The sequence below is a fragment of the Lissotriton vulgaris genome, chromosome 6 (assembly GCF_964263255.1).
Source record: "Lissotriton vulgaris chromosome 6, aLisVul1.2, whole genome shotgun sequence".
Taxonomy (NCBI): Eukaryota; Metazoa; Chordata; class Amphibia; order Caudata; family Salamandridae; genus Lissotriton; species Lissotriton vulgaris.
In genome coordinates, this window is record NC_141694.1 from 1,791,606,342 (window position 1) to 1,791,632,105 (window position 25,764).

The following is a 25,764-nucleotide window of genomic DNA, read 5'->3' on the forward strand; positions in this document are numbered from 1 at the left end:
TGTGTATTGTGACTATCGAGTCATTTAATGCCTATTGGTGCTTAAGGATTGTACTCTTCTTGACCCCTATTTATAGCTTTGTATTTGCCAGTCTTTGACGGGCATCAGTCACTCTTGGTAGTGAGTGACAGTGGTCTGTGCAGCACTCCGTCTTTAATTTAAGATTCCAGTTTACACTGTAAACTCAGTACTACTATTCAAACTACGTCAGCTAATGTATGTGCAGTTCTTTCCTTATAGGAAGCACCACTACCGTTTTTCTTGTTAATGTTTTGCAGTGAGTTTGACCGTTTGCTGCAGGAACGTCTGCATGTGTTTGGCGGATTTCACAGAGCTGGTTCTGAAGGATAATGTTTGCTGGTCTAGACTCTGACGTCAGCAAGCTTCCGATGTTGACATTGGCAAGTGTCGCACGAGGGAGTGTGGGACACCAAGGTACATAACGTACATCTCCCAGAATGCACCCACTTACCTAGAAGTTCAAACATATAAACACGCATCTGCAGTATGTTTCGCATCATTAGCACCAGAATGAGCTCAGCTGTTAATCTGAGGGTGAAAATGAGTCCCTGTGATATTAGCAAACAGCAGGGCCGCCGGCCTGGCCGAATGGGGGTCGGGCGTTTCCCGGGAGACTGGAAGGATGGGGGCCGGTTTTGATACAGGAGGCTGGTTTTGTGGTGCTGCAGTAATATCAGCCTTCAGTAATAAAAGCAGTAAGCAGGGATTCCAGCCTCCCGGGGCCAGGCAGCGCTTCCCCGGGGACTGCTCAGAGACCATTCCCAGGGCTGCTTTGGGTTCCAGCCCAGCCCTGGTTGACACCTGTTATTTATAGTATTTTGAAACTAGTCCATATGTTATAGCCGATGCTATATTATTGTTATGATCGTTTCGGGAAAGTGTGAGTAATTGCACGCGGGATCGGAACGTTTCGGGGGATTGTGCAATTGATTGCAATATTGGTGCGGTCGCCCCACGATTTTTTCCCCTGCAAACAAGGCAGCGTTCGCACTGCAACAGCCCGACTCTAAACCCTTCAGGGATAATAAAGAATGGATAGATAGGTTGTCCAGCGGCGCCCTCTAGTGGAGATCTGTGCGCATCACTGAGCAGCGGATGCGATTCTAGAAAGCTCCGGGTGCATTCCTCCCCGCTGACTCACTGATGCTGCGGATGCTGGGAGCCGGAGAGGTATAAATACCCCCAGCGCTCGCCGGGCCCGAGGTCATCTGCGCAGACTCACGGAAGGAGGCGTACCGCAGCTGCCGGTGAGTATCATTCCAGCACCCAGGGGATGGTGCAAGAGGGTAGAAGATGCTTCTGGGAGGATCGCTGCTGGTGCGCGTTTGCCCCACACGGCCACACCATGACGCAGTCCCGCGAGGAAGCGCGCAGTATAGTTCCAGCTGTGCGTAGTTGTAGCTTAGAAGGTTGATGCACTCGCTGCAGAGCTAGGACTTGACCCTGCGGCACTAGGAGATAACAGGGCTGGTTGGTGCGTGGGGACTCCTTAAGGCTTTTATTGTTCCGAGGTCGACCGAATTAATAACACTTGCTGTTTGATGCTTGAAACTGAAATATAGAGGTGCAGGTACTCACTATCCAGAAGCATCTGTTTGCTACTGAGAAGTGCAGGTGCTTTCCCATTAAAAGTGTTGCACCTGCCAGCGCTTGCCCATTTAAAACACTGGCGCGGTTTGCAGCGCACAGAGCCCCATCGCTAGGTGGGAGACGGAAGATCATAACCGTCCTGTGATTATGCGGTGACCTCTCCGCGCGGTGACCTTGCTGAGAGTGGTGCGCACGCGAGGATGCACTTGGTGTACAGATGGGTGAGGGTGTCTGGCTTCATGCCAGTTTCCTTCGGTCTATTGGAAGCTGCAGTTGTTGGAAGGGGCGGGGGGAGTCCTAATATTTGTCATATCGCGTTAATAATAAAGACGTTGATTATATTGCACTCGTGTTATCTTGCCCCTGGTTCGGCCTGGACGGCCCCCAGGCCCTGCCCTTGAAGAGCACCCCCTTGGGATACATGAAATGCTAGTAGCTGCAGATGAAATAAACCCCCTCTAATTCCACTGTCGGAGGTCCTTGTAATTATCGAAGTAAAGCGGCTCATTCTAAAGCGCTGCGTGTGACCTGGCACAGTGCTACAGGTGGGGGCGCAAAGCGCTATATGTAAACATGGCTTTTTATGTCTGGTGATATATGGAGGTAGCCTGCTACCTACCCACCCCCTCTGATGGAACATAGGCAGACAGATCAAGCCATTTGACGAGGATCAAACAGCGAGTTCCAAATAGTGTGGAGGGAATTCGTATCGGAGCTTCAGGGTCTATAAAGAGAATACAAGAGGGTCCCTGACTTAATTTGATATGTTTGGACTGGAGAAGAGAGCAGGGAAGCTTAACACGGCAAACAAGAACAAGCGCTTCTCCAAAACACTTTATATACCACATGCAATGCGTCTATAGTGTACAAAAAGCTATGAATCAGACCTGTACTTTTTGTAACAATTTTTATTCAATGTAACTTATTTATTATTTGTTATGTGACTATTGTTCTGCTTAGCGTTTTGTATAGTTCCTTGATAAATGTTGTTACTGTTATCATTGTGCTGTGATTGATTATGTGTTTCCTTGGCATGCTTGTGCTGTATTATACGTAATATATGTACTGGTTGCTTGTATTTGTGGGTGCTCACAACTACATTGTTATATGTACCACCTTTCGTGTTTTTAGAAAAATTAATAATATAAAAAGATTTTTTTGTACTTAGGACGAATACATTATATATATTTGTGTACTAGATAAATAAATTACAAAAACTACTGGTCTGATTCATGGCTTTTTGTAGATTATAGACGTATTGTATGTGGTATATAAAGTGTTTTTGAGAAGCTCTTATTTTTGTTTGCCATGTTCAGGGCCTATAAACCCTAAAAATAGTCATGAGATCACAACATACAGCTGTAGGCGCTTTACCTTGTATGGATGGAGTGATGGACGCATGCTGCAACCACCAGCCGTTGATAACATGCATGTACATTCGGCGCTGGATCACCAGTCGTGTGACATAACATACATTCAGCACTGTAGCACCACTCGTGCGATAACAGATGCACGTATACTCTGCACTGTACCACCAGTAGTCTGAGGTAACATTCACATGTACACTGTAGCAGCAGCATTGTGAGATAATGTACAAGTACCCTGTGCACTATCCAACCATTCGTGTGAAATAAAAAAAACTGGTAGACTGAGCACTGTACCACCACTATTGCTATAACAAATGCAAGCACACTCAGTTCTGAACCAACAGTCATGGGAGATAACAGATGCAAGTATACTCAACACTGTACGACCAGTAGGGCAAGAGAAAATGTACAAGTACAGTCAACACTGCACCAACCTCTGTACCACCACTCGTGAAATAACAGATGCAAGCCCTTTTGGCATTGTAAATTGTTGTGAGCGATAACATGCAGCTAGGCTCGGCACTGTACCACCACTCATGAAATAACCGATAAAGGTAGGCTCGGCAGTGTACCACCACAAGTGTGAAATAACAGATGCAGCTAGACTCGGAAATGTACCACCACTCGTGTGAAATAACAGAAGCAGCTAGACTCGGCACTGTACCACCACTCGTGTGAAATAACAGATGCAGCTAGACTCGGCACTGTACCACCACTCGTGTGAAATAACAGATGCAGCTAGACTCGGCACTGTACCACCACTCGTGTGAAATAACAGATGCAGCTAGACTCGGCACTGTGCCACCACTCGTGTGAAATAACAGATGCAGGTAGGCTCGGCACTGCACCACCCCTCGTAAAATAACAGCTGCAGGTAGACTCTGCACTGTACCACCACTCGTGTGAAATAACAGATGCAGGTAGGCTCGGCACTGCATCACCGCTTGTAAAATAACAGATGCAGGTAGACTCAGCACTGTACCACCACTCGTGTGAAATAACAGATGCAGGTAGGCTCGGCACTGCCCCACCCCTCGTAAAATAACAGATGCAGCTAGACTCGGCACTGTACCACCACTCGTGTGAAATAACAGATGCAGCTAGACTCGGCACTGTACCACCATTTGTGTGAAATTACAGATGCAGGTAGGCTCGGCACTGCACCACCCCTCGTAAAATAACAGCTGCAGGTAGACTCTGCACTGTACCACCACTCGTGTGAAATAACAGATGCAGCTAGACTTGGCACTGTACCACCACTCGTGGAAATAACAGATGCAGGTAGGCTCGGCACTGCACCACCGCTCGTAAAATAACAGATGAAGGTAGACTCCGCACTGTACCACCATTTGTGTGAAATAACAGATGCAGGTAGGCTCAGCACTGCACCACCTCACGTAAAATAACAGATACAGGTAGGCTCAGCACTGCACCACCACTCGTAAAATAACAGATGCAGGTAGACTCGGCACTGTACCACCACTCGTGTGAAATAACAGATGCAGGTAGGCTCGGCACTGCACCACCCCTCGTAAAATAACAGCTGCAGGTAGACTCTGCACTGTACCACCACTCGTGTGAAATAACAGATGCAGGTAGGCTCGGCACTGCATCACCGCTTGTAAAATAACAGATGCAGGTAGACTCAGCACTGTACCACCACTCGTGTGAAATAACAGATGCAGGTAGGCTCGGCACTGCACCACCCCTCGTAAAATAACAGATGCAGCTAGACTCGGCACTGTACCACCACTCGTGTGAAATAACAGATGCAGCTAGACTCGGCACTGTACCACCATTTGTGTGAAATTACAGATGCAGGTAGGCTCGGCACTGCACCACCCCTCGTAAAATAACAGCTGCAGGTAGACTCTGCACTGTACCACCACTCGTGTGAAATAACAGATGCAGCTAGACTTGGCACTGTACCACCACTCATGGAAATAACAGATGCAGGTAGGCTCGGCACTGCACCACCGCTCGTAAAATAACAGATGAAGGTAGACTCCGCACTGTACCACCATTTGTGTGAAATAACAGATGCAGGTAGGCTCAGCACTGCACCACCTCACGTAAAATAACAGATACAGGTAGGCTCAGCACTGCACCACCACTCGTAAAATAACAGATGCAGGTAGACTCGGCACTGTACCACCACTCGTGTGAAATAACAGATGCAGCTAGACTCGGCACTGTACCACCACTCGTGTGAAATAACAGATGCAGGTAGGCTCGGCACTGCACCACCCCTCGTAAAATAACAGCTGCAGGTAGACTCTGCACTGTACCACCACTCGTGTGAAATAACAGATGCAGGTAGGCTCAGCACTGCATCACCGCTTGTAAAATAACAGATGCAGGTAGACTCGGCACTGTACCACCACTCGTGTGAAATAACAGATGCAGGTAGGCTTGGCACTGCACCACCCCTCGTAAAATAACAGATGCAGGTAGACTCGGCACTGTACCACCACTCGTGTGAAATAACAGATGCAGCTAGACTCGGCACTGTACCACCACTTGAGTGAAATAACAGATGCAGCTAGACTCAGCACCGTACCACCATTTGTGTGAAATTACAGATGCAGGTAGGCTCGGCACTGCACCACCCCTCGTACAATAACAGCTGCAGGTAGACTCTGCACTGCACTACCACTCGTGTGAAAGAACAGATGCAGCTAAACTCGGCACTTTACCACCACTGGTGTGAAATTACAGATGCAGGTAGGCTCGGCACTGCACCACCGCTCGCAAAATAACAGATGCAGGTAGGCTTGGCAGTGTACCACCACTTGTGAAATAACCGATGAAGGTAGGCTCAGCACTGTACCACCACTCGTGTGAAATAACAGATGCAGCTAGACTTGGCACTGTACCACCACTCGTGGAAATAACAGATGCAGGTAGGCTCGGCACTGCACCACCGCTCGTAAAATAACAGATGCAGGTAGACTCCGCACTGTACCACCATTCGTGTGAAATAACAGATGCAGGTAAGCTCAGCACTGCACCACCACTCGTAAAATAACAGATGCAGGTAGACTCGGCACTGTACCACCACTTGTGTGAAATAACAGATGCATGTAAACTCTGCCCGATAAGACCAATCGTGTGAGATAACAGATGCAATAGATTCCTGCACTTTACCATATGTGAGGTAACAGTTACATTGCAACACTAGTGTGACGTTAGAGATGCATGGACCCCAGACGGTACCACCGGTCGTGTGAGATGAAAGATTTGCCATTATACCACTAGTCATACAACAGATGCTGGTAAATTGATACCGATGTGCAGTCATTGTTGTAATATGTACACAGGAGTACGATCTAGGAAGGGACATCCCTGAGGACTTATCGTGTATACTCGGTAATAGTTATAGCTTATGTAAGTCACAAGGCAAGCAGTAAGTGAATAGCAGGGTCAGATCCATTTTATTTATGAGATTTTTATAGCACAAACCAGGCCAAAAGGCCGCAAAGTGCTTTACAGCCAACTTAGGGTAATGGGCAAACATTTGGATCAGGATTTACAGAGAATTCACGTAATGAAGCGTTGCAAGTTCACGTATCTACTAATAATTGGCAAAGTTCTGATTTCTGTGCACACTTTTCGCAGCCATGCACCAACGCAAGCACCCTTGTGCCATAGTGCAAGGGTTTCTGCATTGTGAACAGCATGGTTTTTTTTGCTGGAAGGAGTTCCTTCCTGTACAAAAACTATGCTTTAAAGGCATCTTCCTCTTTGAATGCAGAACGCATGCAAAGAACTAAAAAACAGTTGAAATTAAAATAAATTCTCCTTGCTGTGCCTACCTTTGGGAGGTGCAGGATTTTGATACAAATTTCTATCTACAATCCTTTAGAGATACGGAAATGCATCAAATCCCATAGATGGTTGCGCCAGAACCCATGAGTGGTTGCATGGAAATGACCATGCACCACCCATGAAACAACGCGTGACACAAAGTAACGCAGGGCAGTGCATTGGTTTGCACTGGGTTCTGTTACTTTGGGTTACTATCCAACGCAAATCAAAATTGAATTGTAATCTACACCAATAGACTTTGCGTTGGGTCTGCGTTAAAAAAGTAATGCAAACCAGACACAAAATCTTTAAAAATCTGGGCCTAAATTCCATAGCAGAATCATAGGGCGAGGTAAGGACAGGTGCTGTGAGAGGGGGAGTGAGAAGGGGTGAGTGTTCAAGTCTTTTCTGACACATCCAAAGCCCGTGTTTAGTCTGACGTGCATGCTTTGGGACAAGTTTCGCACATACAGGGTCAAGGCGGGAGAAAGCTTGGCAAAGGATCTTGATCCTGTTGGCTGATGAAATTTGCAAAAGTAAACTCCTATAGCTCCTGGTGCTCCACTTTTCTCAAGTGCTATGCAGTGTCTGTTCCCTTGGAAGTAAAGCATTTGTGAGAGCTCTTTGTTACATAAGCTGGTGGTAATGAAGGGATCTATGTGTGCACCACATTCCTTTACTCATTCGTGATAGAGATCTATGTACCTGTAGTATATGCCACTGACGTCATGAACACAGGGGGCCAGATCTATGAAAGGATTGAATTGCCCTTGCATCACAGGTGACGTAAGGGCTACGCAAGCCTTAATTGAGATTTACTATGCCGCGCAAAGCCACCTCGCGTGGCTCTGTGTGGCATTGAAGTAATGCAGTGCAGCGCAAGCTGCTGCCTTGCTTTACTCTGCCCTTGGATCCACCCACATCCACCCATGTGTTTTGGTGCATTCCCATATTTACAACCAGTAGCAAACCTGCAAGGCTGCCTGCGTTGGCGCAAGACTGCACCATGTGCGCCAGCGGAGGGAGAGAGCAGGAATGTGTCATATCTTAGTAGATGTAGCCATTCCTGGCCTCTCCATATGCCGCAGCACAGGTACTTGTCTAGCTGCGTTGCACTGAGTCACATCTTCGTAAATCTAGCCCAGTATTTGCATTCAGTTTGCACCTCAGGAAATGCAAGTATATGCAATGTGTGGTGAGTTAGGTGGCAAGAGAATGCACTATATTGGCCCAGATTCTGGGTTAGGCAGAATGCAATGCAGAGATTCCCAGTGGCTGGAATTTCCGGCCGGTATCTCAACATGAAAGTTCTTCTTTTACAATGTAAACTGCTAGGAATGGGGAATAAGTGTGTTGGCATGCAATTAATGTGAAGAATTATGTGCAATAATTCCCTATTCCGAGGGGTTTACCAAACACATTCATCACCTGCTCTGATTAGATAGTAAATGATGGGTGGGGACTTCTGTGTGGGACAGGAAGGAGAAGAATGCCATCAGGGATTGGGGCAACGCGTGTTGGTGCTGTCTCTGCCAAACCCTTATGCGATTTACCAGCAGAAATTCCCCGCTGGTAAAATCGAGTTCTGCGTTTCAACACCAGAGAAAACCAAGTGCTGGGACACCGGGCACTCGTGATCAGGTGGAGCGGAGTTCCATATGGTGATTGGTGTGGTGCCGCTCGAGAGAGGATCACAAGGTTGGATTCTGTTCCCTGCTACAGGAGTAGCTCACCAACGTCTCTGCTTTCCTTTGGACCCCTGTGTGCAGTGAATCACCTTCGTGGCCGCAGAGGAGGTGAGAGGCGCGGCGAGCGGGACTGCGAGGACCAGCATTCCTGCAAACACCGACAGCTGGTTCCTCTTCCCGCCCGAGCCGCGCCCCCTCCCAGGGCCACGCCTCCCACCTGACTGCTCTTTACCTCTCGCGGCCCCCGCTCCGCGGGAGCCGCTCGAGAGAGGATCACAAGGTTGGATTCTGTTCCCTGCTACAGGAGTAGCTCACCAACGTCCCTGCTTTCCTTTGGACCCCTGTGTGCAGTGAATCACCTCCGCAGAGGAGGTGAGAGGCGTGGCGAGCGGGACTGCGAGGACCAGCATTCCTGCAAACACCGACAGCTGGTTCCTCTTCCCGCCCGAGCCGCGCCCCCTCCCAGTGCCACGCCTCCCTGTCAACTATAAGCGGGCCTGGTAACGCGCATCGCGGGACGCGCGCGGGGCGGAGCTCGGGGCGAAAACCGGGCAAAGAGCGGGCCGTTTGAGGCCGTTCGAGTACGGGTGAGTCCGGTCCCGGCTACACCCCTTGGCCCCACTTCCATTGTTGTAGTCATCACATTTCCTAGCGGTGCACGCAGAGTTCAAAGAACGATGTCTACACGTGAGTACAGAAGCAGGGCAGCTAAGGGGAAGCTACAAAACGGAACACTTGATGATTTCATCACCAGAACCAATATTGCAATAGACAAGGAGATCAATAAGATGCAGCATAGGGTCTCCATTGAACTTGATGCTGCAAGAAGGCTCTCCCAGGAGATGGCCAACGCCAAGAAATCCTCTCTGGGTCACTTTGCTTTTGCGAAAACACCGGATCACATAATGGGCCCAGCACCAATCCTAACACAGGCAGTCATCCACAATCACCCAGCCTCGCCTCCCACAGTTTTAGTATTGGAGGCTGGATCTCAGCAGGAAGCCCCCTCACTACTACCCAGGGTGGGAGGGGTAGACGGGCCTCCCACGGGTACTCCACCTATTACAGAATGCAAGGGTAGGAGTGTGAGTGTGAGAACCCCCCCTAATCCTCCAAGAGGCTTAAATCAAAAACGAAAGCGTAATAACACTACCGCCTATTCTAGGAAAAAGGCCAAGGTTGCAAAGGCCCAGCTGCCCTCTCAGGTAATAGCCCAGCCATCCCACCTACCCGCTCCCAAGGTAAATAGTTACCCATTAGTCCCTGATTCTAGACCAGTTAAGTCGATGGGGGAATACGAGAATCTCGTAATTGAAAATGAAAATGGTGGGGTGCCACAATGTATGATTGAAGGGAAGGATGTTGAATTCTTAACGATAGTGTGGGAAACGTTAAAAAAACTGCTGACCCCTTTAGAACTCAGACTTTCCCATATAGAAACCCAGCTCCTCGAAACTGAAAAAAGCATCCTAAACCTTGCCACCCTGACCATTCCTGATAATAAATCATCTAGCCAACCACCAGTGACCAATATTCCTCCAGTAGTGGTTGTCACCCCGCCAGTACCCACGGTAACCAAACCTGTTCCAAAGCCCCGGCATAAGGTTCCTGCGACCATCAATGACAATAGAGTAGCGGTAAGAGCAAATGAGGTGCCGGCTCCATCCTTAACAGCTCCGGAACTTCAGGCTGCCCCGAGGGCCAAAGAACACGATACGAATACACAGAGACAAAAATATTCTAAAAATCGTCATAGGGGTTATGTTGATCTTCCCCCAGATGTTAGACCATACGTAGTAGTGCTCACAGGGGTGCCTGAAATTCAGTACCACCAGCAGGAGGATTTTGGGTCTTTAAAAAATAAGGTAATTCATTGGCTCAATGTGAATAGACCATTGCCCAATCACCTGAGGAGTAAAATTCTTATGGTGCGACGCGTCCCCTGGATAGCCACATCGCACAAATCTATCCCAGGTGATTGTGTTATAGTCTCATTTGAAGATCCCAATACTGCACATTTTTTACATTCATGGAGGAATCATGGACCCAATTCTCCCATTGCAACTAGATCACTAACCTACTTCTATCCCCCGCAATTTCCCCTGCATTTACAATCTCAAACGGGGGGAAACTGGAACTGGAATACGATGCCGGCACGAAACTGTGCGCAGGGAGGGATACCTAACTTCTGGCAAGGCGCAAATGGAGGGTGGAATGGGGTCCCTACCTACAATAGATTTGGATGCCTCGAGGATGTGGACTGACTTCCACATAGTGTAACTGACACCTTGCTATCGCTAGATTTACACAGCTCTCTGTCCGATCCCCCACCGTGTTTTGCCCCCGTATCACCAAAAACACATAGGATTATTGATACACTGGCACTAGTGCACTGCTCCCCGCCATGCTTAGCTACACCACCAATACTGCACCTCCCCGGAGATTGTAAACAAATCTTGGGTGACACTAAGCACACAAAGGGGCAGGCTGTTGAACAGTGGGAAGGGGGCACACCCACTGAGCATGAGAAAGATAAAGACGATATTACCAACACATGCCCAGCTGGCTATATTGACAGGGACAAAGCCTTCCTTGAGGCGACCAACGTATCTCCTCTTTTGGCACCAGAGGCTTTGCCCTTTTCAAGCCATAGCCAGCCTAGGATAAGTAGGTGTAGACACCCTCCCAATCCTAATGAGGAGCGGGGTGCACCGGGCACACTCTCGATACTTTCCTGGAATGTGGCTGGGTTGGCCAACAAGTTGGATTCCGAGGAGTGGGCGGAATTTATTGAGGAATATGATATTTGCCTGTTTCAGGAAACGTGGGCAAGAGAACCACACTCCCGTATAGGTTGCGCAACCTTTGAGACCATGGCTAAATGGGGTGGGAAGGGCTGACCGTCGGGCGGTCTGTCGATTTGGGTGGGTTCCCATCTGGGATGCAGGGCAAGAAACCTCGAAACTAATTCACCGGACCTCCAGTGTGTTGTCCTAGAGTGGCCATCTGGTGTGAGATTAGCAGGAATAAATGTATATTCTAGACCAGTTGCCATTACGGGCACCTCGGGAACTATCGAGGACTTATCTGCGTTTATTGACTCCACTATCCTTTGTCCATTACTCGTAATTGGGGGGGACTTTAACACTCAGTTTGAGCCCCTCCCGGATCACATGGAAGGGGTAACCAATGAAGAGGATGATCTCTGGGAGATACCCACCGTGCCGGGGCCACCTGTAAAAGCATGGTCACCTTTAGTTACCCAAATCCTATCCTTCACCCTATCCCATTCGCTGAGGGCTTGCAACGGGCGGGTTAAGGGAGATATCCCACCCCAGCACACTTTCAACAGAACAGGATGCGAATCGCGGATAGATTACATCCTGGTGCCGATAAAGGATTGGGCCAAGGTGAGGGACTTCACAATACTTAGCAGGACCGACAGTGACCATAATGCATTGTCACTGAGACTAGCTGTACAGGGTCTCCCGATAGCTAACATAGATACAAATCCAACACCCATGGAGGGCTTAGTTGCAGCCAGCAACAGACGCAGAATTAGATGGCCAACATTAGTGCAGAACCCACAAAATATTCAAAGGCTATATGAGGCAGTGGTGCCCGCCCTTGAAAAGGTCAGGGATCTCTTTATACAGTCACCAACCCCGATAAGTTCAGTGCGCTTGAGGATATTCACTTCGAGCTCTGTACCAACCTGGCACAAGTATTGAACCCGGAGGCCAGGACGAAAAAGGCCAAGGTGAAAAGAGCCTCCTGGTTCAATGCTGCTTGCAGAAGAGCAAAGGCTACCCTTTTGGAGTCCCTTAAAATACGGGAAACTCCTAGCAAGATCAGGGATAAACGGATGGCCTATAAGTCCACCATCTGTAAAGCCAAAATAGAATGGGACCAGGATAACTGGTCGGAAATGACAGCAGCTTTAGCAGTCCATGATGCCCGTAAATTCTGGCAGATCGTCAAGCACGGATCAGCTGAACCATTAGCGGCAGTAAATGCAAACATTTCTGCCACAGTGTGGGAGGACAATTTTAAATCCCTGTATAGTTCGCCCGATCAGAGCCAAGTGGGCATCCCACCCGAACCCGCTATGGACCGAACCCCTGAAACCGTATCCCAAATGGACGGGTTTACTTTGGATGAACTTAAAATAGCAATTCAGGGTCTCGCGGCCGAAAAGGCGCCAGGCCTAGACAAGCTCCCAGGAGATCTTTATAGGCACGAAGTAAGGATCTGGGCCCCGTACCTGAGGATACTGTTCAATGCAATCTTGAACGGCATGATGATCCCCCCAACTTGGCTGGGGGCAGAGATCGTGCCTATATTTAAGAAGGGTTCGCCTCTGCTCCCAGCCAACTACAGGCCAATAAGCCTGATAGATGTTTCTCAGAAACTCTTTGCAAGGCTACTTTTGGATCGTCTGTCGGACTGGATCTTGGACCACGCAATTCTGAGTCCATTCCAGGCGGGATTCAGAAGGAAGATCTCCACCACTGACCAGGTCTTCCGGTTCGCCCTCATTTTCTGGAAAACGGTACAGCTGGAGGGTGGCAGCCTCTACACTGTATTCGTGGACCTGAGGGCGGCCTTTGACCTGGTCCCCCGCAGTAAACTTTGGGAAGTGCTGGCCAAACTGGGGGTCCCGAGGGGCTTGTTAGAGATGATTATTCGTCTCCATACTGCCAACTTCGCTCAGGTGAGGTGTGGCAAGCATGGGGTGCTGTCTAATCGATTCCCCGTTGACGGGGGGGTAAGGCAGGGTTGTGTGCTTGCACCGACCCTGTTCTGCCTCTATGTCAACGAGGTATTCGCTCACCTCAATGGAATTGCCAACTTAGACGCTCCCAAGCTGGCAGGCAGCAGGGTGCCAGCGATCATGTTCGCCGATGACACCCTGCTGCTATCCAAGTCCCCAATGGGGATACAGCGTGTCTTAAATGGTTTTGTAGATTTCTGTGGGGAACATGGCTTAGAAATCAATACCTTAAAGACCAAATTTATGGTCTTTAATTCCCCACCTAAACTACGTTTTTCACCTACCATTGGTCAGACCAGTCTCGAAAGGTACACACCTTTGAGTATCTTGGGGTCATGATAAATGAAAAAATGACGTGGTGCTCACACAAACAGAAAGCACTACTTAAATTGACCCAGTACTCGGGAGGGGTTTTGAAGTTAATAGGGAATAACAGGTCATCTATCAAACCAGTTGGCCCACCACTCCAGATTTACAAAGCACAGGCAAGGGGGGCTGCTATGTATGGCTGCGAGTTATGGGGTCACAAAGTCTCCTCAGATCTAGTGAAAGAGGAGAATAAGTTCATCAGGTTGCTGGCCGGACTCCCGCCCAGTACACCCCTTGTCCCACTAAGGTTAGATCTGGGGTTGCGTCCTTTAAGCGAAGAACTGGCACTGCGCCCCTTAGTTTACTGGCGGAGGTTGTGGGCAGTCCCAGAATTGATTAGCTACAGGCAGGGTTTACAGGAGATCCTAGCCATCCCGAATTCTTGGAAAATTAAATGGCTAAAATTCATTAAAACTGAACTAGAGGATATAGGCCAAGCGACACTGGTCTGATCCCTCGACTGTATGTCATTTAATTTCCAGGAAAAGGCTGGCAAAGGTCTATCATGATAGTAAACTAGCGGCACTCTTTCGTCAGGCAACACTGGGGACACTTACGGACTCATTTTTAAGTATCAAGGATCATTACAGTTTTGAACCAGCTTGGAAAAAATTTACCCTGTCGTACTTAGAAAACTCTACCTGCAGTGGAGGCATGGGACCCTCCCACTAAGAGCTCTAACTAGTAAGTGGAGAGACCCAACTATCAGTATATGCCCGGCCTGTAGAGTGGCCACTGAATCAGAGCTCCACATGATCTTTTTTTGTCCAGCTTATAAAGCTCCCAGAAAGACATGGATTGTCCCTATATGTAGGAACATGGGGTTTGTGGAGTGTCTGGCAGCGTTCAGAGTACTAAAGACAGTCATGTCTGACCACATTGTTTTTGCTGTAGCTAAATATCTAGGTGCAATGTGGACGCTCAGGATACAGAGTCTTAAGGCTGGCCACTAAGTGTATTGCGAAACCCCGAAGCTTGTAACTGTAAATTTTGCTCGTATTAGGATGAATTGTGTGTTTTAAAGGTTTTTATTGTTTTAACAATTATGAATAGTAATTTGGTGTATCTTTTATGGTGATAATATTACCGAAATAAAGATTTATGAAATGAAGTGATTGTGTGGTGGGGACTTGTGATTGAGTCATCCAGTCTGCCCTGTGCGCATAAACGTGATGTGTGGAAATGAGTGAGTCACTGTTATTCAACTACTGGGGATTTCATTCTTTTCCGCTCCAGACGAACACAATCGAACCCGGATGCGCATATGATTTATTTGGCCTTATTAGTAATTGGAAGATGACCAACCCCCTTACCCAAGGGCGGAAATTGGAGTACACATCTCACTGTGATCCTCTAATTTAGGCAGCCAACAGAGACAACAAAAAAGTGATGCATTGCTGTCTAAAGCAATGCTTCTTGGGTGTCATTCAATTCCATCGTTTTTGGCTTCAGCAAGGGGGAAGGAGGCAATCCACATGCATTCATGCCTTAAACACCTAAAAAATCCTCTAGCCTTACTTGAGTCCATCTGAGAGGCGCAGCTTGACTCTCTAGCCAACATTGTGGCCACATCACAGCTTGCATACTGGGCACTGTACCCTGACTAGGGGCTAATGCCACAAAGCACCGAAGGCATCCACACAGTGTGGACACTCACCAATGTACCTCACAACATGAGTAAGCGCGTCAGTCCGTTACACCCCGGGCTACTGGATTTATGGGGTTCTGCAGCCACAACATTTTCTGTGAAAAGATGACTTTTATGCTCTTGCCACATACTCCACCACCTGCTGCCTGATCTGGAGAGTTCAACAAATATATTTGCTTCCAGCTCAGATGGACCAAAAATATTGACCGATGGTCAGCACAGCTGCAGTCCTTTTGTTAAAATTGCCTGGTCACCTTTCAGCCATTGATTGTAGTATGCAGGTCCTAAACAGGTGACAATTTTGCCTTTTTGTTAATATTGTCCCCAATTTATGGACTGTGGAATGGCTTTTCTCTGGAGCAGGAAACCCTCTTACATATTAAAATGTAATTTAATTGAGATGGAAAGATCGATTCCTTCTTTATTCGTGTAAATGCTTTCTTTCATTATTAGAGCAAATTCCTGCTTTATTACAGACACTGCTCTAAAGTAGGAATCATTTCAAGAGGTTATTCAAGGTTTAGAAGAATCATTTATGAATCATTCGTGTAAGGCTGTTGTACAAGCCTCTTCTGCAGGGTTGTTTCTCGAAGGAGAGAGGCCTCTAGAAGCTTCTAGACTCTGTTGTGTGCATCTGCACTGCAGTAGTTACAGTACTGTTTGCATTCAGCAAAATAGGGCAACACAGGCACTGCACAGCGTCAGTATTCAGTACTGCACTCTGCACAGGCAGTGTGCCCATGATGGATTGTAGGCAGTCACAAGGCATACATACCCAGAGACGTACCTTAGAGAGGGGAACATGAGCAGTACAGACATACTGTTCTATTTACAGCCTGTGACCTCAGCACAGTGCGCACAGAGGGTTCACATATGCTGTAAATCACTGCAGGCACACTCAGTGCCATGCCCTGGCCTCTTAGGTACAGAACGGGCTGAGGGCGGTCCCTCTGCAGGCAGCCACCCAGCCTGCATCCATGTCCTGTTTGTTGGTGATGCCAGCAGCTGAGGTCACCCCAAGGTGAGGCACCGTCCGTGCTCTCCTCCTCACCTCTGCCTGCAGTGTTGCAGGATTGTAGGGAGCCTGTGACCGCCAGCATTCGTTGCTCACTCCTTCTGAGAGGCACTGCAGGTGGTGCGGGGGTGCCTCTGTAACCTCCCTGCTCTGCCTAGCCTCCGGTGCATACTTCTGAGAGGCACCACAGGGGATGCCTCTGTGACCTCCCTGATGCCTCTGTGACCTCCCTGCGCTGCCTAAGGCTTGTTTACTCACTGTGCAGAGGAGCTGTGCAGGATTGTAGGAAGCCTGTGACCTCCAGCCCCCGGTGCACATTCATTCTGAGCAGCACCGCAGGGGGTGAGGGTTGTGCCTCTGTGACCTCCCTGCACTGCCTAAGGCTTGTTTACTCACTGTGCAGAGGAGCTGTGCTGGATTGTAAGAAGCCTGTGACCTCCAGCCTCCGGTGCCCACTCCTGAGCAGCACCACAGGGGGTGCGGGTTGTGCCTCTGTGACCTCCCTGCACTGCCTAGGGCTTGTTTTCTCACCTTTCAGTGGCTTAACCAGGGCTTACTTTGTAAAACAAGAAGTGCCAGGCCCCTCCACAGAAGGCCTCTGCAGCTTGCAACACCCTCTGCCCCTGCCAGCGCTGCCCATTACAGTATCACCACAACTAATAACCATCATACTGCTACCGTGTGACAATTCAGACGGTTCAAGGTCCCTAAAACAATAGGAATGGTTCAGCAGCAGGTATTTGTTGTTTTAAATGAATATTGAAATAATAATCAACTGTTCCGTTCATCCTTAAATTACACAAACAGCGGCACCATGTGGCTGGCTGTCATAAGTGCTGGTGTTGACAATTGAGTGCCGGTGTTGAGCATCGGAAACCACTGGCTCAAATTAAGCACTGGGTTTAACCATGGCAACAAGGACCCTCATTCTGTCAGGGACATTGGGCCCTTGATGCTACATTTTCACAAACACTCCTAATTCTACTGCTTTAATGCTTTATTTTGTATAGTGCTGTAAGCATAACTAAGCAGTGCTGTCCATTATATTGCATATATGCCCTGTATGCCTTATATATGGGTATATGCTCATGGCCCTCACTAGGGGGGTAGCAGCTAGGACCCCACACTGCCTGTCTTAAATGTATCGCTTGGATCTATCACAAAAGCCTTCATTGCTTTTCTTTTATACACATGAAGAAGTCGGTAATGTCAGCCATCGCTATGTCGGACCATATGGCTATACGTCGTGACTCTAAATGTATCTTTAGATGGTTTATATTGTAAACGTGGGGCTTCTACTTTAAGAAAACCAGAGAGAAGGGCCCCACCTAAGGTGTGTAGCCTGGGCCCCACAAAAGCTTCCGGCCGCCTGTATGTGCGGAAGTCTTTATTGCAAGTATACTTGTGCTGTACATGTACACAGAGGTGTGCAGTTCCAATTGTGAGAAGAAAGGGCGGAGGTTCCTGAGTGATCAAGTCGAGTGATCTGCTCATTCCGGAGCAAGAGCCCTCACACACCCCGGGGGGTGTCATGCTTCATCATTGGGCAGCTCCTCGGGCCGGCGCTGCAATGCCCAATGGTCCCCGCAGGGGGTGTCTGTGCCGGAGAGTGAAGCGCGAGGTGCTAATGGGTGCTATTGTGAATGAGTAAAGTGGTGGGTTAAAAATAACTTGAGGTGTTAACAAAGCGAAAGTTTAATGTATGGAATCCTAGGTTATGTTAAAAAAAACAGGTATAAGCCAGGGTGAATATAATGATCCAAGTTGGCTCTAAATAAAGGTGTGGGTCAACATGTTTCTTAACATGAATATGTCAAAAAATGATTGAGGCAATTCGTCAGGACCATCTTAAACTGAACCCTAAAAAAACGGAAATTATTCTCTTCTCTCCAAAAAAGAATCGGCTCTGCATCCAAGGCTGGATCACGGACCTAAATGCCCACAATTACAAAACCTCCCTATCTCACTCTGCGAAATCCCTAGGTTTCACCCTTGCCAAAAACATGGACCTTAAAGATCACATTAAAAACCCGGCAAAAGGAGCACTCTTCACTCTCCATCACCTTAAGAAAATCAAACCCTTCATTCCTTCAGATGACTTCAAATTGGTCGTCCAATCTCTAGTCCTATCGAAATTGGACTATGGCAACACGATCTACCCAGGAACTCCCAAAGTTCACCTAGCCCCACATAGAGCTGTACTCAACTTGGCGGCGAGACGCATCGCGGATTGTAAATGATTTGACCACATCTCCCCAGCCCTTAAAGCCCTAAATTGGCTCCCTGTTGAAGGAAAATGCTTATATAAGACTGCATGCATCACGCACAAAGCTCTTCACCTACAAACCCCTCTATACTTAACAAACTCAATGAGGCGGGCTGTACCAGACTGATGAGAAGCACTAATTCCCTCCTCCTCGTCCCCCCGCTTCTAATGAAGAAATCCACCCAATCTCGCTCCTTTTCCTGGAACGCCCCGAACATCTGGAATGCCCTCCCACTCGACCTGCACTGTAACCCCTCCTACCTCACCTTTAAAAAGTATCTAGAATATCACAGTCTCAAATTATAAAGGGATCCTTAATCTCTCCTTTGACTGTATGTTCCATTTCCCCTTCTGCGGTTATCTTCAGTTTCTTTCATAACCCTCTCTTCTCTCTCCATCTTCACATATTATCCTCTCTTCTCTGATGTTAACTGCTTCTCCCATGTATATTATTTTTATGTGCATTACCCTCTAACCACCAGGTATTCCTAATCCCCCTTTTCTTAATATTTGAATTGTACCAGCATGTTTTTATTTCCCTGAAGATGTCTTCTCTTGCTTTATTTTTTATCCTGCACAACTTTCTTCCTCGATTTCTTGTTCATGTAAAGAGCTCTGATACCCCCGGGTCTAGCCAGCGCTATATAAAACCTTTCAAATAAATAAACCTTTCAAATAAATAAATTGTGCTGCCTAGTTCAAAGGGTAGAGAAGGCATAAGTATAATGAGCAAACCTGGTCTCCATGTGGTGACCGCCTGCCACGTAGGCTAACATGTCCATACAATTTGGGTTTTAACTTACAGTTGATGGCTGCCACGGAAAGCGCGTGACCTACCCCTCGCTCTGCTCCTGTTCGACTGCGAGCGAGGTAGCGGGGCTACTTGTGCTGTACTCCAGAACTGGAGTGATTGCACAGGAATTTATACTTGGTGCGCTGTAGGAACACTGTACTCTCCTACAAGTTCAGCACTGTGGTCTAAGTAGTGCCTACATGAATAATGGAAAAAGACCAGACAATTGACGGAATGCTGAACAAATCAAGCATCCACCTCCTGTCACAGATTTGGGTTTAATCCATCGTTGTTTTGCTTGCCAAGCCATTCCAGTTTCGACCCATCCAGCCATGTGTAAATCAGGCTTCACCTTGCTCCTCATGGGAATAGGCTAGCCCAAACTGCCCTTAGTGGGATGGGTATGCCCAGACGTGGGTCCCTTGCTCACTATGCAAATGGAGTCAAGCTAGCCTGGCTGATATGGGGTGATACCCTGAAATTGGTCCCAGGATGCTTGTTTCCAGTCCAGGGAGGATCTGGCCTGGCAGTTGGGCTGGACTGTTTCCATGAGGAGCAGGGTCAAGACTCATTTGCATAAGACTGGGTCGAATCTGGTATGGTGTGGTGAGCAAAAAACGATGGATGTAGGCCCAGATCTCTGTACTGGGGGTGAGTGTTAGACATTGTTCAGCATTCTGTCTATCATTAGTTCTTTTTTTTTGCTTAGTTGAATAATGGAGCACTGTGACATTCTAACGGCATGTACATTCAGGACTTCACCATACCACTTTAGTAATGTCCAACCTAAGTGTACTCTGCACTGTAGATCGGTAGTGCAGATCCAGAAACAGAATGTATAATCATCGCTGCACTCTACGATATATAAGGATTAAATGCGGAAGTCTATCGCACAGCGCGTATGCACAGCGTCATACTGGGGCATGGATAACTATGAAGCCATCCGGATGTATTGTGTGACTAGTCAAATCACTGCTGCCATAAACACTGCAGCTTTACTACACTTTGTACAGCAAGGGCTGTATGCTTAACAGAGCAGCCACATCCTACCTAATGTATAGTCACCACTCCAGCACATAACAGAAGTGCTTACATGATGCAGGATGCCCTCATTGGCAAACAGAAGAGCCGCATATAATGACAACACGACAACAGATCAATATGAGTAAAACACAAACATGCAGCCTTCTCGCCAGCTACTCACATGAACCCTAAAGAGCAAAAAGAAATACCTACTCGATTATATATCATAGACACTCATAGGGATTAGGTTGTCACATAAGGGCGGTTCCAATCATAAAAGTACTTTCTGTGTTGCCAAAACACTCTTCCCTGGCATTCCCAAAGGTTAAATTGTGAGAACTCAGCACCCTTTCTTCATTACAAGAAAGAGATAATGCAACATACTGGAAACTTTATAGGAACAACATTTAATTAAAGGTCTGACTATTTTGTCCAAAGCACATCAAGCAACAAGCAACCTTCAGCAGAGAACACATAATTCATACTAACCAATAAGTAAGGTAGGCGATCAGTAATAGTGTCAGTATCCCATACCATCCACATTGTATAATTCACACTTTGTAAAATTAAATAAAATGTAATTAAACCATACAATACCATGGATTTACTTCCTTGATAAGGATTGATGTTTCAACATACCCGCAATTAATGTAGCCTTCTTCAGGACAACCAGTAGGTTGACTACATTTCATTGAGTAATATTCATAAAATAAATGACCAATGAACTGAGGAAACAAAGACTCTGATGAGTCTATAGGGCTGCTTTATTTAACACTGCTTCACAACACTGTAGTGTCCGCAAAAAGTTAACATATTTGTCACCTTTCCATAAATCATTCTTAGTACTCGCTCAAAGGCATAAACACTAGCTTCTTCGTGTGTAAACCTAGATGTGCTGATTACTCTTTGTTGTCACTGGCCATTACCTTGTTTATGCATTGCTGCAGTTACTGTACCTTTGTTACGACGAATAATGTAACTCTCAAGAAGTTGGGAAGCTTTTGCCCAGCGCCTTGACAAGAGCATGCATCCTACTAGAAGCATGAAAAACAGCCCTGTGACTACACTGCAGAAGGTAGAATCTTGGGAATAGGCCAACGGAGACGCCTAGTGGAATGAGGCATTGGTCAAATGGCATTTTGGGAAAGAAGGTCCTCGGTGCACCAAAAACACATAATTCTACCTCAATCAAGACTTAACCTTCACAATCACTTCGAAGGTTTGGCCCATTGAATCACCAAATGGACACATTCAACATTGTTTCAAATAACATTCCTCGTTTAAATGTTTTCACAAGCTATTGCATATAGCCCCTTAAGTGCTGCCGTCGGCCAACGGTCGTCGTGAGCACTACCTTGGCAGTGCTGCGCACGACCGTTGGCGACGGGCCAGCATTCATTCTTCGAACGTTCAGCACTGGGCGCTTAACGTTCGACGCTCCTATGAGGTTAATCGCAATTCCACCAGAGATAATGTTTTTCTTGCTATTGCGAATCGTCAAAGAATGGTGCTGTTTGACTGTCCATGAGATTGAGAGTGATCCAGGTAAATAAAATGGAAGCTATTCTCTTCGCGCTCTCTGTCCTGCAAAATGTGAGAAAAGGCCACCAAATGTAAACTGGAGGCCACCTCCGTGAGACCGATAGTGGATGAGAAACATTGTTTTAGGCAACATGTGAACCACCAAAGTCTACAGACCATTATCTGTTATCTGAATAGAAGAAAACTCACAATGAAGGTAAAACCCGTATGTACAACATGGTGGGCAGGGAGCGGCAGTATCCAGTCTAAGCACGCGACTTGGCTGTGGACAGGGCAAGGACTGGTCGAGTTGTTCTGTGGATATCTGGAGACTGCATGAAGCTCCCACATTTAAGAGACTCCATGTGTTTTTTTATCTCATCTCTCTCCCTTCAAACTTGCACGCGGCTATGTATATGTTTACTGGGGTTCTAATTATTAGGATAATTTCGGGAAGAATTTCAGAGCAAATTCATATATGGGGTTTCAAGAAGCTACCAATAACCGACGTTTTGTATCACAGATGTGAACTATTTCAAGATGCATTGGGACTTATTTCATGGTGTGAAGGATTCTACTTCTTTTAAGAGAGTTGGAGGGAAATGATGTGTCCCCTTTCAGGGGGGTGTCATTATGAAGGAACTGACTCAAAGAAACCTGTTAAAAGAGAAGGTGCGTCCTGCAGGATGTACTGAGCATGTGTGTTGGGACGGGACTGTACCCTGGTTTTACAGATGTGCACCCCATTCTGATGAGCTCAGCTGTAGTTTTCACGGTTATCCTGATGTTTTCGTGCCTGGGATATGGACTACTGCCCAAGTCCTGGGACATCACTTCAGAGGAATGGTGGCCCTGAAGGACCGGTCCTGGGGCATGGCTTGGTCACTATGACTGGGGGGAGGGGGTTGAGCTTCAGATGTTCCAATAATCACTCTGGCATATCATGTTAATCATTACATGAGCAGCAGCGCATGAGGTGAGAGAGAATGTGTGTGTGTGTGTGTGTGTGTGTGTGTGTGTGTGGTTTTGTCTGACTAAGGGGCAGATTTATGAGGCCGTTGCGCCTCTTTGTGCCGCAATTGCGTCACTTTTTTTTTACGCAACTACGGCGCAAACAATGTGCCCTATTTACAACGTGACGCATCTAGGAGATGCGTCACGTTGTAAATCACTGCGCCATAAGGAGGCGTTCCTGCGCAGGAACGCCTCCTGAAAATGGCTGAATGAAATCTATGAGATTTCACTCAGTCACTTTCTGGCCAATGCTGCGTCAAAACCCTGCGCCTGCTTGAAGCAGGCGTAGGTCTTGATGCAGCATTAGTTGAATGGGGCACCCCCGAGCCTTGCTGGAGCTGTCGCGCTTGAAACGCAACTCCAGCAATGCGCCACATTTACGGCACAGATGCGTCACGCATCTGTGCTGTTTTTGCACCATGGTGCGCCGCATTATAAATGCGGCGCACCATGGGTGGCGGAGCTGTGGCGCACTGTGGCGCACGTTAACTGGCGCATCCCTGGGGATGCGCCAATTAACATAAATCTGCCCCCAAGTATATACAAATCCCAGGTGAAATCCGACAGATACCTTTCCATACCCGATTGAAAGCTCCTGTACCCAACTATTTATGAAATAATACATTTATGAGGGGGGTGAAACCCCCTGCTGAAGCTACGCCCTTGCAGGGGCCACCAACTCCGAATCCTGCGTCCACACCAGAGTAAGCCTGAGATGATTCTGGTATGCTTTTCCCTCCAGTACCCGATATAGAACCCTGCTATATTCCTTTGTGTGGCATTTCTTCCTGATATGATAAAGTACTCGTCTTTTACAAAAGATAAGTGCTAAACTTTGGTTATTGCAAGCTGTTTGATATATGTTGTGCTCTGTCCCTCTCCACCATGCTACCTCCTCAGGAAGCCTTGGAGGGTCAAGAGTGATGTACTAGGCAGTGGCGGCTCCTCTGCTATGGCGGAGGAGCGTGCCCACCTGTCAGCTGCCTCAAAATGGCAGGAGAGGAAAAATAAAACGAAAATAAACAGGTTTTATTATTGTTTCATTTTTCCTTTCCTGCTGTGTCTTTGGGGGCGGGGCCATGGGGGATTGCAGGTGGTGTAGTAGTGCAGAGCTATCAATGCGCATGACGGTTTGGCCTTCATGCGCACTGAAGCTGTCTCCAAACCAGCTGCGTTGCCGGGTTGGAGACAGCAGGCACAGGTTACCAGTCTCCTTGGGAGTACAAATTTGGAGCGCTCAGGCCAATCTTGACGCTGCTCTGATGGCATGAGAGCAGCGTCAGGATTGGCCGCAGTGTGGTCTGGGAGCCTGTGCCCGCCGGAGAGGAGCAGAAGAGCGCAATGAGGCTGGCTGCAGGTACGTTTTTAAAATGTTTAACTTCTTTTTTGCCCCCTCGCAGCCCCTTCTACCCCCTCCCCCGCCCACCCTTCCACTCTTCCACAACACCAGCTGCTACTGGTACTCGGTGGCCAGTTTGCTGTGCCAAAGTAAATCACACTCCATAACAACAGAGGTAAAAGGCTGCGACCACGATGGGTGCAGCCCAATAACCTTGCCTGCAAAGTGGCCCTGAACACATTGTGACAAAGGGCAGAAAGTTCCTTGGAGTTTGTGGGAGAAAATAGTTTCCTTCAAATGTGCAGAGAATGATACAGGTTTTTGGCAACAAATGTCAGCAATTGCTAAATTATCTTCATCTAATCTTATAATGGAGTCATTTTGGGAATAACGCTGACCGAGCTTTCCAGCTCTGGCTCAATTAGGAGCCATGAACCTTCAGTGTATGCAAAAAACGTTTGATTTTGATGTCCTTGTGTGTTTGTTTCTTTTGTCCCTGGTGTTGCTATTTTTTGATTCTGCCTTGGCATGCTGGGTACGAATTGTTCTTAATGTATCATTGTACAGCCTTAGCTTGTGCTTTCCGTCCCATTTTGTGATGAGCCACCACAGTACTGGTACATCTCGCGAATCTGCCAAGCTGGCTCAGTGCCATGACCGCTGCGCTTACATTTCACAAGACCAATGACAAATCCTTTCTCAGATGCCTACCCTGTGTTATTAGTCATTTGACTATAGCTAACCAGATATGAATCCCGAAATTAGACCGGGTTTGATTAGAGTGTTCTGTAAAATCAGTTTCATGGATCTGAGACCCCTGTTTATGCCCAAATATACTCGCTAGGATGATCACTTCTGCCCATTTCCTATGACACTGTTTCCAGTCCTAGACTTATGTGCTTTGGCCTTATGCATGCTGGGTGTTGTAGTCTTGTTTTGATTCCATTGAACTAATTAGACTTACACATCCAAAATCACTGATTTGCAGGCTAAAAGTTCAGGACTGGAGACAGTGTCCATAAAGACTTGGAGTGAAGTGGGCACCCTTCTCATCCACTCTTTGATTGTCATCACATTACAACACGCTTACGCTTGAACAGAGAGGCTAGGAGACCATTTACACAGCCCTGCCAATTTTCCCAGGTCAGCGTGTGATGTGTAGCTCCAGCCCAGGTATTTTCTTTGAATCCTGGGATTGTTGTCATGTTTTTTCCGTTATAAAACAGGACTGCAAGTCCCAGAATTCAAAGAAAAACACATTGACTTGAGTAGCACATCACGCATGGACCTGGGAAACGTGGCAGTGATGTTGACACCTAATCACAATGCAGACTCAAATAACCCACATCACCAACACCTGTTAAATTCATAAAAGAAAATAATTAAATCTTTCATCACAAAAAGGTTTAATTATTTTAGTGATATTTGAAGACAGAAATGTGTTATTGCTTCTGTCTATCTCCCTCCCCCAGGGCCAATTAATAGGGTGGATGCACATTGAGCTGGGTTGATCTGTGAACTCGTCTGCC

At 47.4% G+C, this 25,764-nt stretch overlaps 1 protein-coding gene across 1 annotated transcript in view; it reads left to right on the forward strand.

Annotated features, from left to right (window-relative positions):
- The first annotated feature begins 923 nt into the window (after window positions 1-923).
- The window catches only part of CLU (clusterin), a 170,120-nt gene continuing 145,279 nt past the window's right edge, over window positions 924-25,764 (forward strand). The window contains exon 1 of the mRNA XM_086928054.1: window positions 924-1,268. The gene's annotated coding sequence lies outside the window, so the exon portion shown is untranslated. The remainder of the gene's footprint in view (window positions 1,269-25,764) is intronic.